The following is a 16,552-nucleotide window of genomic DNA, read 5'->3' as shown; positions in this document are numbered from 1 at the left end:
GTTAAGACTTTTTCTGAAATGCAAAGCTACTTCTAATCATTTCTCCTCGCATTCCTCAGTACATATAACTTTTATTAATATGGATGAAGGGAAAACAATCAGAATTAATACGTTTATAGAGGATAGGATTGACACGATGATCTGGTATTGCTTGGGGTCTATATTGCAGTAGCATTTAGAACATATTGGTAATTTTGGGTATATGTTCACATCCTTTTTAGGTCTCGCCTACGCAGCGCCCTTGTGCTCCATAGGAGGAGACCTCTTGTAATCGATACGGTTTTAAGGCCAAAAACGTGCACTCATTGCATTACTTTCAATGGCAACGCGTGCACGTTTGGTGATTTCCTTGCGGGAGCCAGCTTTGAAACCATCTGTTTGTAATTAACTTTCAAACGGACGGTGCCCTTGCTCGCTCCTGAAAGGGAAGCGCTGTGTGTGCTCTGGGCCTCACTACCCCACCCATCCAACTTGGTTTATTGCCTCCTGTCACACGCCCGTCCTCATCTTAACCTGCCTTCCTTCTCCCACGCTTTCCTTCCCCCTTCATTCCGTCTCTCCTGCTCTTTCCCATCGCTGCCTCTTCTCTCCCACCCTACCTCTCTCTACCTCACTCTACCTCTCTCCCCCTCTCTCTCTCCACCGCTCTACCCCTCTCTCCCTCTCTCCACCTCTATCTACCTCTCTAGCTCTCTACCTCTATCTACCTCTCTCCACCTCTCTCTCCACCTCTCTCTACCTCTTTCTCTCTACCTCTTTCTCTCTACCTCTTTCTCTCTACCTCTTTCTCTCACCTCTTTCTCTCACCTCTTTCTCTCACCCTCTTTCTCTCTACCTCTTTCTCTCTACCTCTTTCTCTCTACCTCTTTCTCTCTACCTCTTTCTCTCTACCTCTTTCTCTCTACCCCTCTCTCTACCCCTCTCTCTACCCCTCTCTCTACCCCTCTCTCTACCCCTCTCTCTACCCCTCTCTCTCTACCCCTCTCTCTACCCCTCTCTCTACCCCTCTCTCTACCCCTCTCTCTACCCCTCTCTCTCTACCCCTCTCTCTCTACCCCTCTCTCTCTACCCCTCTCTCTCTACCCCTCTCTCTCTACCCCTCTCTCTCTACCCCTCTCTCTCTACCCCTCTCTCTACCCCTCTCTCTCTACCCCTCTCTCTCTACCCCTCTCTCTCTACCCCTCTCTCTCTACCCCTCTCTCTCTACCCCTCTCTCTCTACGTCTCTCTCTACGTCTCTCTCTACGTCTCTCTCTACGTCTCTCTCTACGTCTCTCTCCACCTCTCTCTCCACCTCTCTCTCCACTTCTCTCTCTACTTCTCTCTCTCCACCTCTCTCTCCACCTCTCTCTCTCCACCTCTCTCTCTCCACCTCTCTCTCTCCACCTCTCTCTCTCCACCTCTCTCTCCACCTCTTTCTCTCCACCTCTTTCTCTACCTCTCTCTCGCTCTCTACCTCTCTCTCGCTCTCTACCTCTCTACCTCTACCTCCCGCTCTACCCCTATCTCTCCACCTCTCTCTACCCCTCTACCTCTCTCTATCTTTCTCTCCCTCTCTACCTCTCTCTCTACCTCTCTCTACCTCTCTACCTTTCTCTCTCTACCTCTGTCTCAACCTCTCTCTACCTCTCTCTCTACCTACCTCTCTCTGCCTCTCTACATCTCTCTCTCTCTCTCTCTACCTCTGTCTAACTCTCTACCTCTGTCTACCTCTCTACCTCTGTCTACTTCTCTACCTCTCTGTTCCTCTCTACCCATTTCCCTCTCTACCTCTACCTATCTCTCCATTTACCTCTCTCTACCTCTCTCTCTACCTCTACCATGCGTGGAGATTGAGCGGTGACAGTTGACAGCTTTCGATCTTCCTCCCAAAGTCTGTGATGTCATTCTGGCAGCCATGCATCCCTCCACTAAGACGCTATATGCCTGTAGGTGGAACAAATGTGTGGCATGGTGCACAGCAAAGGCTATGGATCCCCCTTATGCCCCTCTTTCTGAGGTACTTCTGTTACTACTATCCTTGGCCCAGCAGGGCTCTGCTCTGGGCACTATCAAAGGTCATCTTTCGGCCATTGGCGCCTTTCTAAGGCTCCCAGATCAGCCTTCTCTCTTTAAGTCCCCGGTTGTTATCCGTTTTCTGAAAGGCATTACACACATGTTTCCTTCCGTGCCTTTCATAATGCCTCAATGGGACTTAAATCTTGTCTTAACCTATCGCTCCCTATGAGCCCCTTCATAACTGTCCTTTACGTCTTCTCACTCTAAAGACGACTTTCCTGGTAGTCGTCACCTCTGCCAGAATAGTGAGTGAGCTCCAGGCTCTTTCTTCTAAACCTCCTTTCCTTTCTGTTCATCCGGAGAAGGTGGTTTTAAGGACCCGTCCTTCTTTCTTGCCAAAGGTTGTCACGCCCTTCCATATCGGGCAGACCATCATTTTGCCCACCTTCTTTCCGCATCCTTCAAAAGAGAAAGAGAGTTCCACCGTTTGGACCCAAAACGTGCGTTCTCGTTCTATCTGAAGCGCACACAACAGTTCCAGGTGGATGACCAGCTCTTTGTTGGCTACTTGGGCGCCAAAAAAGGTTGAGCCGTGCAGAAACAGACCATCTCTCGATGGGTCTTTCTGTGCATCAAAGTATGTTACTCGTTGGCTAAGAAGGAGCCTCCTGTGGGGCTGCGTGCCCATTCTATCAGGGCGACGGCAGCCACTACTGCCTTGTGATGCGCATTCCCTTGCAGGACATTGTCAGGCAGCTACGTGGGCCTCCGTGCACACATTTACCAAGCATTACTGCCTTGACAGTCAAGTCCGAAGAGACGGCTTCTTTGGCCGTTCTGTTCTTCGTTACTTTCTGATGTAATCTTATTCGCAGACCCACCACCGAGGTTGGTATTGCTGGGGTATCTAGTCAACGCCCCTCCTTCACCCCGCCCCCTGACCGGAGCTGTTAAGAAAATCCGATGCCTAAAGACTCCCCTGCACCCGACACCCCACGGCCTTGGGTAGCCCAACTGATGGTGTCCAGGCATCCCCCAGCTTCCCAACTTACCTCTCCAACTGGTGGCCACCTCAAGAAAATCTTTGTGTCTGAGCCTGCAGTCTTTGTTGTAACCGGAGAATCCCCATTGAAACCAACAGGGCACCCAACACCAATTTAGCATCCTGCACCCAGCTGCCACTGTGCTGCTGTGGGTGCACCTTGTTTGCCAGCTCATATCCCCCTTTGCCCCTAGCTAAGCCCCAGGAGCTTTGCTCCCATATCCAAGTGGCATGCCTGTGAGCAGCCACCAACCGGAGGCCCTCTATCCCCCATTCGATAACATTGGTACGCAGCACTCTGCCCCTGGCTGCCCTAGTGCCGCTTAGTGTGCGTTTTGATTGTATCCTTGACCCTGGCGGAACTCTTGTTTTAACCCCAGAAATCCACCCCTAACTACCCTTTACTTAGCTACAAACTGATAACCTAATTTTCTTCCATAGGATTGCATTGACTGTTTTCCTATGAAAAACGTGTGTCGAGGGTGTTTGTATGGAGATATTAGTAACTCTGTTTTATTGCAAAACTGTTTTACTTACCTTTTATCTAGGAAATGTCCCAATGGAATATCTAGGCATATGCTATTGAGTAGAAAAAGTATTTGAAAGTGATCTGAAGCAATCCAAAAGTAATTTCAACTGTATTTAAAGATTCTACAAACCTTTAAGAAAGTACTTTTCTTCAGCTTGCTTGTATTGATCAACCTGCTTTGAAAAGTACCGTTTTACTTACCTGTACCATGTCCTGCGTAGTTCTAAAATAAAATACAACAAAATAAGTATTTTTATACAAACAATTGGTCTGAGTTCAGTCTTTGAGTGTGTGCTATAATTTCTTGGCTAGTGTGTACAAATAATGCTTAACACTACCCTCTGATAAAGCCTTACTGCTCACCACACTACCACAAACATAGTATGATATTTTCCACTTTTACTTCTGTAAGCCTTTGGGGATCCACTTGACTCTGTGCACACCATACCTTACTTTGGTATAGTATAAACAGAGCCAGCTTCCTACCATACGGCATTGAATGTGGGGTCGACAGTGCAAACGGAGGGGAATGTGCTGTTGTTGGTCTCTTCTGAGGAAGAGACTTCTGATAGTCACCTTGTGTTGTCTAAGACAGGGCTTTTTCAGCCCATTTCTGATGCTATTGCTTCTCAGGTGGAGGAAGGCTGGATATCTGGTCTTGGAGAGGCTAGTGGGTTGGTATCTTCACAAGTTTCTGGGTAACTTTCTCCCCCTAGTCTTGCTACTGAAGCGAGTACCTCCTTTGCAGATATGCTGAGAAGAATGTCTACAGTTTTGGACCTGTCGCTACCTACGGTGCAGAGGTCAACCGACCCTCTGATTAAGGTCCTTTACCAAGGAGAGATGGGGAAGGAGCCTGTTCTTCCATACAGTGAGGCCCTGTTTGATATGTTATTAGGGACTTGGCCTGGAGTCAGGGGTCTCAGTGGATAAGGATATCGTTCGCTGACATTTGCCTGCACCTGGGGCCCCAGTTTGCCTCCAAAGACATCCTTCCACTTGTAGCTTAGTGGTTCAAGCTGCAACATCTTCACTTGATGTGGATTCTGTGCACAAGACTCCAGTTAATAAGGATTCTAGGAGTTAAGATACATGTGATAAACACATCTTTGCTTCTGCCAGCTCTGCCTTGAGATCCACCAACATGTCCTGTTTGCTAGGGCGTTTTCCCCACGCTTTGTGGGACTCTTCGCAAAATGTTGCTATCTCTTCTGGATAACCTCTGTTCTGAGGTTGGTGGCTTGATAAGAGATGGTCAACAGGCAGCTAAGTTTTTAATTAGGTGTGACATGGACACTACAATTACTCCAGTATTGGCGCTTTCATAGATTCACATGCCTGAATCATTCCCCGTCGTCGATACAGGAGTCTCCGGTACATCAAAAATGCAATGCTTAGTAGTATAGCAAACTGAAAAGAGGCCTAGGCCTATTTCCCTTTTGCAACCCATAACCCTTGTTATGTAAAAGAGACCAAACTTTTCCCTGAACCAATCAGAGCTCCTCACCCTCTACAACCCTACTGAGAGAACCTCTTGCTCCTCAGATTTTCTACCGCACGTTGTGCTAGGGAGTCTCCTTTGAGCTCTACTCAAACTCTTCAGTTATATTCAAGTTGGATTGGACCTGAGTATTTTTCCTTCTCCACTTTTAAATATTTGAAATACTTCAGACTATTTCTCCTTCTTCTACCATGGCTGACAAGGAGAAAAAAGGATTATGTAGAGCTTGTGCCACCTTCTCTAAGAAAAAGTTCTATACAGACGACCCTCATAAAGACTGCATCTACTGCCTTTATCCAGACCATCAGGCAAAGGATTGCAAGGTATGGCGTACCTTTTCCAATAAAGCTTTGAGGGACCGTGAAGGAAGGCTTCTACTCTGACTTCAAAAGGTGAAAGCTAGGAAGGAGATCATATCTAGTGACAGTGAGGAGGAGTTTTCTTCTTCCAGGAGATCTCAGAAAAGGAGCAGATCTCCTCAGCCTCATACCTCAGGTGAAAGACGTGAGAAGGCCCTTAAAAAGTCCACCCCAGGGTCTTCAGGGCGCAGTGCCTCAAAATCTCCTTCAAGCAAAGAAAAGGAGAAGGGTCATGCTTCGGGGGTTAAACATACCAAGAAAACTAGTTAAGAGCCCTCAAAATCTCCCCCTAAGGTCAAGATTAATGTCAAGAAGCCATTCTCCACACCTTCTGAGGAGAAAGTGGAGAAATCTGCATCGTCGACGAGGAAAATGACGTCGTCTATAAAAAACCTGAGGTAAAAGCTTAGTCAAGAGCTTTATCACCGTCGACAGTACCACCGTCGACGACCGTGTCGACATGGTGACCTACGATGACGGCTACAACCACGTCGTCGACGGCAGTGATCACGGGATCGTCGATGACCACAACGGTAACAGCAACGTTGACGACTATGATATCGTCGACTGTTTCGATGGCGATCTCGTCGACTGGCTCGTCGACGAGGGAAAAAACCCCAGAAAAGAGGTTTTTGGCCTTGGAGAGGACAATTACACCAAAACTTACCTCTCCAAGTAAGGTGTCGCCTCTGGTACCATCTCACCTTCTGGAGGAAGAAGATTCGGAAGGGGACGAAGATGATGGCGGTCCTTTAGGTTATGCTAGTAGCCCGTCTCAGTTGGAGGTGAAGTACCAAGAGGAGGATTCACAGGATGAATATGAATTTTCGAGATTGTCCCCAGCAACAATACCGCCAGGAACATTTGGAGTAGATGATGAGTGTGCCATCTTCTTTGTTAAAAGATCTACAGTTCATGTTAGAGGATTATAGGAGAGGATATCCTGTACCTCAAGCCTCAAAGGAAATTCCCGAGGCTACGGCTCAATCACGCTCTGTACCAAGTACACCAGTGCGTAGGAGGGAGATCCTACCGGAGCCCCTTCCTAGATCACCACCACCGAGATCTGTACAAGATCCAGGGACCACAGATAATGACCAGGAAGGAGAGATCATGGACCCTAGCAGAGACAGGGACGATTATCTCATTCCTTCACCTTCTTCTCCTTCACGGAAGCCTGTTGATTCTCCACCGGAGGACACCGGTGCTTTTCATAACTTAATGGAGAAAGCCACTAAGAGATTCGCCCTTACCATGGCAGAGGATAAGGCTGAATGTTTCTTGTATGACTTCAAGGAACCCTATCATAGGACAGTTCGATCCTTACCGATTGGAAGTTATCTTTGGGAGGAAGGCCTGAAGGTCATGGAAACACCAGCTACAGTGACTCTGGTGCTCGCCAGACTGGACAAAAAATATAAGGTGTCTTCAGATGCTCCAGCTTGTCTTTTAGATCATCCCAAGCCAGACTCCGTTTTTACCCAAGCAGCTCAGCAAAAATCAAGAAATACGTTCGCTCCTATTACAGCACCTCCGGACAGAGAGGGTAGAAGGCTGGACAATGCGGGGAAGAGATTTTCCTCGGTCGGCCCTGTTAGTGAGAGTTGCGAATGCCCTGGCCATTTTGGGGAGGTACGATAGGCAAATGTGGTGGGACCTTTCGCCTTACATAGACCGTGTACCAGAGACGGAGAGACAAGAAGCCAGAAAAATTCTGTAAGAGTGGGAGAGGACTTCGGCCGAAGTCATAGATTGCCCTATGGACATAGCGACCACAGCATTCAGATCTCTGGGAGGAGCTACGGTACTACGCAGACAAGGATGGTTGAGGGCAACGGCATTTAGACCGGAGGTCCAGAATATGATCTTGGACCTTCCTCTCAACAGTGAAGATCTATTTGGCAAGCATATAGATGAAGCACTGCAGAGTATCAAAAAAGATACAGCTAAGTCATTGGGAACTCTACAATACAGGAAAGTTCATTTTTGAGGCTCTAAAGGTAGAGGTCAATCATCTTACAAGAGAGGATACCAACAGGGTCGATATTCCTCTTACTCCACCTCATCCCAGCCCTACCGTCAGCAGTATACACAGTGCCAGTCAGGAGGTTACCCAAAATCCACTCCGAGAGGTAAAGGAGGTCGTCAGGGGAAAGACAACACCCGACGACAATGATAACCTTCAAATTCCGGCTACATCTGAGATCACGTGTTCCCCTGGGTGGAAAAATTGCTCATTATTCTCAAAATTGGCAACAGATAACTACGGACCAATGGGTCCTCAACATTATTCAATTGGACCACACACTAGTATTTCTACAAAAAAACCCTCGTACACCGCCGATACATCAGAAGGTCAAGCATTTACATCAAATACGAAAGGAGATTCGGGCAATGGAGAGGGAGCAATAGAACCGGTACCGAACTCCCAGAGGGGAAGCGGGTTTTACTCCCGCTTTTTCCTAGTCAAGAAAAACATCATTCAATGGCGTCCTATTCTAGACCTCCGATCCCTCTCGCAAATCAAGACCCTTTTTTGCAATTTAAAGAGGATAGGATGATTCTCAGAACTAATCCGAAATTCATCCTAAAAGTACCAACTGACTTCATTTGAATGAGCCATTAGTTCAAAAAAAGTTTCTTTCCACAACCTACAACAGCGGCAAAAAGAGTTCTACATTCGCTGGACGTCCAGCGATGTCTAAAATTCTATCTGCAAGAGACTAAACACTTTCGCAAGTCTTCACAGCTTTTTGTCGCTTTCAGCGCACTCAGGAAAGGTTTCCCTTTATCAAAATGTGGGATTGCCAGATGGATTTCCAGTGCGATAGTATATTGTCACCAAGCTGGTGGAAAACCTCAACGCACAAGTTCGTGCCCATTCAACGAGAGCAGTGTCCACCTCCACTGCGTTATTTGCAGGAGTGCCGACCCAGGATATCTGCAGGGCAGCGACATGGAGATTTAAGCACACCTTCACCAGGCACTACTGCTTGGAAGCAGCCACAGAGACAGATGTGGCGGTGGGAGAAGCGATGCTGAGAAACATTATCCAATAACGGTGAGCCCTCTTTACACCTTTCATCCTTTTCTCTTGATTGCGAATCCACATTTTTTCTATTGCTATGTTTAGTATTGTTCCTGCTGTATTAATATGCAGAATTCTAACTAACTATGTACAGGATAATGCTGTATGAAGTAACTATGGAAAAAAAATAGAAAAAATGTGTTTTATGTCACTGCTCGCTATTCTAATTCAGGCTTGTGAATCTATGAAAGGTCCAATACTGGGGTAAGAAAACAAGTTACTTACCTGTAACTGTAGTTCTCCAGCTTTCATAGATTCACATGCGACCCACCCTCCTCCCCTGAGAGACTCACCTTGGATTTAGCATGAGGAGTGTTTTATGCAAAAGTGCGCGAAAATCTGAGGAGCAAGAGGTTCTCTCAAGAGGGTTCTAGAGGGTGAGGAGCTCTGCTTGGTTCAGGGAAAAGTTTGGTCTCTTTTACATAACAAGGGTTATGGGTTGCAAAAGGGAAATGGGCCTAGGCCTCTTTCTGTTTGCTATACTACTAAGCATTGCTTATTTATGTACCGGAGACTCCCGTCTCGACGACGGGGAATGATTCAGGCATGTGAATCTATGAAAGCTTCCAATACTGGAGAACTACAGTTACAGGTAAGTAACTTGTTTCCTTCTGTAGGTCGAGCCATGGCATCTGTAGTGGCTCTACAGCGTTGTGCTTGGTTGGCAGCTTCAGGTTTTTCAGAGGCTGTACAGTCGACTTTGGTTGGCATGCCATTTGATCCTGCCGATCTCTTTGGGGCTCAGGCCGAAGTGGCATTAAGATGCCTCCGTGATCGGCGAAGGAATACAGAGTCATAATTCCTCATTCTCTGTTTATATCCTATTTGGCCTATACTAGGATTGTATAGGTGAAGCAAGCTCTTTCTTTATCAAGGTTTAAGCCTTGTTAGGGCATTGCCATGTCCACTTTTGTTTCACCAGATGGTGTTCCTGCAAGGAGCAAATTTCTTTGCTTTAATACCATCTTTATGGGATGGTTGTGCCCCTTTTTTCTTTTACCTCTGAGGATGGGCTTAAGCTCAAGAGGTTTATTAAAAGGGAAGTACCTTCTGGTTGGGAAGCTTATCTGTTCACATGCTTCTTTGGAGCGGTATGGTAAGCTGAGTTTGCGTGGCTTCTGTCTTTCAGCAGTTCTAATAGAGACATTGTTATTCCGATAATGAGACCTGGTGCATAGGGTGTATATCTGGTTTTCGGTATTCTCTCATTTTCCTTGTCAGGAGAATCAGCACAGTCCTTTTTCACTACTTAAGCGGAGTGCATGTTTATTTTGGGTGCTTCACTTTATTGAAGTGTTGTGCTGGTAAGCTCAGACCCTGTTTTGTATTCTTTCAAATACTCACACTCTTGGTCGCGTCCTTTATTTGTGGGTGTATGTAATTCCTGTGTTCAGTTCTGTAACATGGTTTGCTATGTCAGCTCTGTCTCTACAGTTATCTAAGAGGAAGTGTCTGAAAAGACTTTACCTTCAGGCTGTTTTCGGCCAAGTCTTATATAGTAGGGGAATTTTAGGCTTTCTTAAAAGCTCTTCTGCTTCTTTATTTTCCTGCACTATTCTTAGCATTGTTCTCCTTAAGGACATTTGTTCCTTCTCTAGTAAGCATCTGTTATGGATGGACGGGCTATTGTTAATTTTCTCTGTACATGGATTGAGTATCCAGACTTTACAATGATGGTTTATTCATCTTGGGTTTAATAGGAACAAGTTCTGGAAGTCCTTCTTTCTGGACTTATTGGGACAGGTCGTCTTCTTCAAATATTTCGTTATTGATGTAGAGAATGCAGTTGCATTGCACTTGTTTTATCCGTGGCCCTTCTGGTCTAAGAGTTTTCCTTCCCTTTGGGGGTCTATTACTAATATCTGACTGTTGTCAGATGTCTTGTCTAGGGTTTTATCCGGCTTCCCTTAAGGCTCGGTTCTCTGGTGCCTGTGGGGTTTTTTCTTATTTATATTATCTGTGGTCATTGCCACGGTTTTTATTAAGAGCCCAGGCTCTTTTTATTCTATTGCTATATTTGGTCGGTTGTTGGTTATGAGTGGCTGGTTCTCTTGGAGCACTTTTGTAAGATTAGTTAGCAGGCCCTCCTCCAGGTGGATAAGGCTATGATATTTATTTCAAAGTTAAGGAATTTGCGGCTTGATGTCTCTATCGGATGAACAAGTTACTTACCTTCAGTAACGTTTTATCTGGTATTGACACAGTCTAGCTGCAGATTACTTAATTCCCTGCCATTCCTCCCCTCTCTGCAAACGGCGTATGAGGTAAGGGTTATCCCCTTTTTAGGTCTCGCCTGTCGATGCGCATGCGCATCGAGCAAGCGAGACTATAGGGGCTCATCGACTCTTTATCTAACTTGCAAGGAATCGTGGCGATTCCTTGCAGTGCCCGTGACTTTTAAGCTCAATGCGCATGTGCATTGAGCTTAAAAGCGCGTGCACAGCCGCCCGCATTCCTCCGACACCTTTGAAGTGAAGCTTAGCTTCACTTCAAAGGCCCGGCTTCTTCACACCCACATGCCGCTCTGCCCCGCTCCGCCCCCTCCCCTGAGTCATCCTGCCTGCCCCTTCCCGCCGTGTCGCATTTCTCCTCCCCCCTCCCCTCTCTTCCCTCCGTCTTGTTTATTTTACCCGCTCTGGCCCCTCGCATTTCTCCTCCCCCCTCCCCTCTCTTCCCTCCGTCTTGTTTATTTTACCCGCTCTGGCATGGATGCAGCCTCTGCACCTAGGTTGGACACCGCTGGTTGAAGAGCACTCGGCATGCACAGGTTGAGTCTGCAGGTAGAGGACTGCAGACAGGGCCAGGGTTGTTCAGCTACAGAAGGGACAGGGATTGTCAGCTGTGTGGAAGACAGGCCTGCAGGGCGTCACTGCAAGCTCGGTGACCCACATCACAGCTTGTTAAACCTTTACATGCTCCGAGCACTTGGCCTCTGACACTACATGTTTTACGGTTAAGCAGTCACACGGAGAAGGCCTGGGGACCTGCGGCGCCGGCGCGCACACACGCCACTCTGAAGAGATTCGTGTTTTTCCCCCTTCGTGGCAGCGCAGCTATACAATACTGCGACAAAAGCTGACAGCAGAAACCAGGCGTCCCGCGCTCTGGTGTGCCGTGCACTGCAGGGCTGCGCGGGGAGCTGTGGAACCGAAGCCGCCTTCTTTAATGCGCCAAAAACGACTACCAGTGTGACGCTGCCACAAAACATCATGTGATTGGTTGCTTTTCGGCTTTAACTTCACCCGCCTATGGGCCACCACACGGTGTCTTTGTTCGCAGGGCATCCAGCCGTTTTCTATACATGTAAGGAGGGGGGAAGACCGCAGCTACTGCATTACGAATAATTAATGGTCACTTCGCCTTACACGAAGTCGCCACTCATTTAAAGGTCAGGCCTGAATCTCGGAAACGGGCGTAACAAACAACTCCCATATACTGAACAGCTTTTTGACACTGACCAACTTGATATCTAGGGTCAAACAACCTTACTCTGTGGTAAACAAAGGTGGGCACATCCCTAATCAGAATTGGTGCCAAGTGTGAGGGGAATGTCTGAGGGGAATCTCTGATGCTCACCACACACGCACACAACCACACACATGTTATCCTATCAGATTATGTCTGATATTATTAGCAATCCTCTGAGCGAATGCAGCAATTACTGAGAATCACGGCTATTACGACAAGTGACCAACCAGGTTTAAGCCCCTTTGCTATGAAGAAATGTCGGGAAAGCGCTGTTCATGGGTGGTGTAGGCGTGGGTTGTCTGTGCGCTACTCACTTGAGCAGTGCTCCTTGCCCGGTTCATATAAACCATCAAAGGTGGCACACAGTGCCTGGCACCCCACTTACTGCAGACTACTTACTCTTGCACATAATCTTAAATTTAACATATTTATCTGGCTAATTGGGAACAGCTTCAGTGTTCGATTACGTCCTCAACTAGCCTTCTTTGAGCGAGACTAGCCCATTACGTGGTGAGCAGAACCCAGCGAGACACACGCGGACAGTGCCAGTAACTCCTTTCTCTCCCATTGCCCTCTGTCTATGACCCTTCACCAGTCGCTGTCTCTTCTTCTCTGCCCGTCACCTCTGCAAGGGGGTCTCCTTTCTTCATGCCCTCCCGTCCTTTGTTGACATTGTCACTCTCAGCTCTCCTCACGCGCCCTCTCTCCTGAAGTGTCAGTAATCGCGGCCGCCGTTTCTCCCTCCCCTCACCTCTCTCCCTACTTCCCTCGATCTGTCTGTAACAGAGTCACTGCTCCTCCCACTCTCTCTCTCTGTCTGCCTGACGCCCTCTCGCCTATCCTCCTATCCTGCCATCTCTCTCACATCCTGACATCTCTCTCACATCCTGACATTTCTCTCACACTCTCTCCCATCCGGCCATCTCTCTCTCCCATCCTGCCATCTCTCTCCCTTCCTGACATCTCTCTCTCCCATCCTGCCATCTCTCTCTCATCCTGCCATTTCTCTCACACTCTCTCCCATCCTGGCTGCTCTCTCCCATCGGGCCACCACCCTCACCCTCACTCACCCTCACTCACGCACCCTCAACCCCTCACCCTCACCCCCTCAACCCCTCACCCCCTCACCCTCAACCCCTCACCCTCACCCTCACCCCCTCACCCTCACCCCCTCACCCTCAACCCCTCACCCTCAACCCCTCACCCTCACTCACCCTCAACTCACTCACCCTCAACCCCTCACCCTCACTCACTCACCCTCAACCCCTCACCCTCAACCCCTCACCCTCAACCCCTCACCCCCTCACCCTCAACCCCTCACCCACCCTCACTCACCCTCACTCTCTCTCACTCACCCTCACTCACCCTCACTCACCCTCACTCACCCTCAACCCCTCACTCACCCTCACTCATCCTCACTCACCCTCAACCCCTCACCCTCACCCACCCTCAACCCCTCACCCTCACCCTCACTCACTCACCCTCACCCTCACTCACCCTCACTCTCACTCACCCTCAACCCCTCACTCACCCTCAACCCCTCACTCACCCTCAACCCCTCACTCACCCTCAACCCCTCACTCACCCTCAACCCCTCACTCACCCTCAACCCCTCACTCACCCTCACTCACCCTCACTCACCCTCACCCACCCTCACCCTCACTCACCCTCACACAGTGCAATAGGTCTCGGAGCATTTGAGTTAGAGCTTTTAGAATTGTTTATGGCTTTTTTTATTTGTAATTCTTTAGCATTGGCTACAGGAAACAAAAATGCTAAAGATTTACAAAAAAAACCCATAAACAATTCTAAAAGCACTAACTCTAATGCTGCGAGACCTATTGCATTTCCAATGCTTGTTCAGTACTGGTTTTATATACTGGTGACCACTGTCTCTAGTAATGGTGGTACTAGACAGACCACTTGCACTTGCAACATGGGTATTGTTTAGATGTTGCCATACCATCCATTTCCAATGGTATAGTAGGGGGTTTAAACACCAGTGAGCAGTGTTGATTCATTTGGTTCTTTCTTTGAAAGTTTTTGTCTAGTATTATACCTTTTATTGCCACTGTCACGATCTCACATAATGGTGTGATTCAATGAACAGCTAGGTGATGTTTTTATTGATTTTGTTTGTTTTACCATGCAATTTATTACCATTGGTGAATGGTGTGTAGAGTGTAAGGTGTTTTCCTTTGCATGCTGGCTCTACACCAGGGTGCAGAGGTTCAGGTAGCCCTGTGCTTCGTTGATTCTTTTGTGGTTTTCTTTTCAATTCCATGTCTGGTATTAACATACCATTTGATGTTACTTTTTTATTGTTTCGAAGATTTTCTTTATCTTTTTGGCGCTCTGTTTCCACAAGCAGTTTCTATAGTGGCTCCACGTTCTGGCGCAGATGTTTCACAGAAGAAACTGACATCCTCGTGAGGAAGGAGACTTACATGGCTCCACTGACATCATGATCGGAGTCCACTTCCTCACAGAGCCTTACGGCGTCATCCCCCGGCGCGCAGAGGTACTGCTGAAAAATGTCTGGATCTAGTCTGATGTCTGGGGAGAATTTAAAGTTAAGGAATCTGCAGCTAGACTGTGTCTCTAACAGATAACCCATTAACGAAGGTAAGTAACCTGTTTGCCAGGCACACTGTGGCATCACTCATATCCCGCATAGCTGCGCCTCCAGGTGCTCTGAAAAAGCTACATGATGACATGATTAATTATAACCCCCCCTGTGGATACAAATTCACACGGGATCATTCAAGAACCAAATTAAACTTTAAGTTTGCCTTGCTGATGTTTGTGTTATCCCTTGTACATTGGTGGTTACAGTTAAGGTTATCTGGTGACCCTGTTCGTCTGATCAACCGTCCCTATTTAGTTGGGAACTAATGGTTCCTATCTGAAAGGTTCACTGTGTTTGTTCCCTCCTACTCTGTTTATTGTTCTTCATTAGGATTTAGAGCTTGTTTTGACATTGTTGATGGCATCCACATTTGGGCTGATGTACAGTTGCCCCATTCTTCTTCATACCTTGAAGACAGTCGTGGCAATAACTTCAGTGTGGGACTGTAGAACTTCGGGGCAAATCAGTTCATCCACTGTTTTCAGTTGCTAGTTGGATACTTTTGTTCTTTTCCCCTGCCCATCCTTCTTACTCATGGTGGATTCTGCATTTCATAAGAACCGTCTCTTCAATCAGTCAATCACTTATAAAGCATGGCAACTTACTCGTAAGGGCCTTGAGGTGCTGGAGAAGCTGGCTGCTGCGTGGCGGTATATTCAGTTGAACAGTCAATTTTTGAGTTCCCTCCTGAAATGCTGGAGAGAGGGTGCGGTCCTGAGGTGCAGGGGAAGGCTGTTCCATACCTTGGTAGCCAGGTAGGAGAATGAGCAGTCTCTGCTGTCGGTTCGGCAGAACCGTGGGGTGTCGGCGACTGAAGCAGATCAAAGGTGTCTGTTCGGTTGGTCGAAGGTCAGGCATTTGTTGATGTATGCTGGTCCTTTGTTGTGCAAGGCCTTGTAGTCATGGGCCAGCAACTTGAACTTGCATCTCTTCTGGATCGGGAGCCAGTGTAGTTTCTTGAGGTGAGGCCTGATGTGGGTCCTCCTGGGGAGGTCAAGGAAGGGTCTTGCTGCTGAGTTTTGTATGATCTGAAGCCTCTTCAGGAGGCATGTCGTGATTCCTACGTAGCATGTATTTCCGTAGTCCGATCTGCTGGTGATGAGGCCGTACATTACGGTCCTTCTGAAGTTGAGTGGTAGTCATCTGAATATCTTGTGGAGCATGCGGAGGATGTGAAAGTAGGAGGATAAAACTGCGTTGACTTGTTTCTTCATTGAAAGCTTGCCGGAAAGGATGATGCCGAGGTTGCTGGTGTGATCTGTTGGGCCGAATTCCATGGGCTACCATGCGTCAATCCAAGGTAAGGTGTGGTTTCCAAAGATGAGGTATTCCGTCTTGTCTGTGTTGAGGTTGAGACAGTTGCCTTTTTACTCCTTCCCTCCTCCACATCCTCCTCCACATCCAACCAAGGAGGAAGAGGAGTGTCGAACTCCCTAAGTTTATAAGTGACACTAAAATCTCTTATAGTTTTGCTTAGTGTATTTTATTTTCCCTCCTTTTTTTCATGTAACAGGCTTTTAAAGTTACACAGCATATGAGTATTCCAAAAGAAATATATATATATATAGTCCTGATAAATGGAGTACAGTCTCTTTCTCTCGTTCTCAAATGTCATCACAGTTTCCTTTTTGCGCAGACAAGAGAGTTCCCTCCTCTCAGAAGCGTTCAGGACAATGCCGGGATGGGAGTGAGCAAAAGACCCTAGAAAATAAAAAGATATATTGGTTACCACTACTGACTCCGTTGGAGAGGGGAAATATGCCCGTCACCATGTGGTTCACCCATGAGCCTTTCAGGACAGCAGATCTTTGACCCCCAACTTGTGTTCAGTGTCTCTCCTAAGCTGTGTTTTCGAAGTGGTCATATCTTTCCACGGCTAACCACAATTTTAATAAAGGAAAGTGCTTGGACGGTACTTTCCTATGGCCACAGTCCTCCC

General features: G+C 47.5%; 1 protein-coding gene across 5 annotated transcripts in view; it reads left to right on the top strand.

The window, feature by feature from the left end:
• The window catches only part of TTC3 (tetratricopeptide repeat domain 3), a 1,911,479-nt gene that overhangs the window by 424,477 nt on the left and 1,470,450 nt on the right, over nt 1-16,552 (top strand). The gene's annotated exons all lie outside the window — the stretch shown is intronic.

This window comes from Lissotriton helveticus, chromosome 8 (genome assembly GCF_964261635.1).
Source record: "Lissotriton helveticus chromosome 8, aLisHel1.1, whole genome shotgun sequence".
NCBI lineage: Eukaryota > Metazoa > Chordata > Amphibia > Caudata > Salamandridae > Lissotriton > Lissotriton helveticus.
Note: the sequence above shows the minus strand (reverse complement) of the source record. Positions and strands in the feature narration are given on the sequence as shown.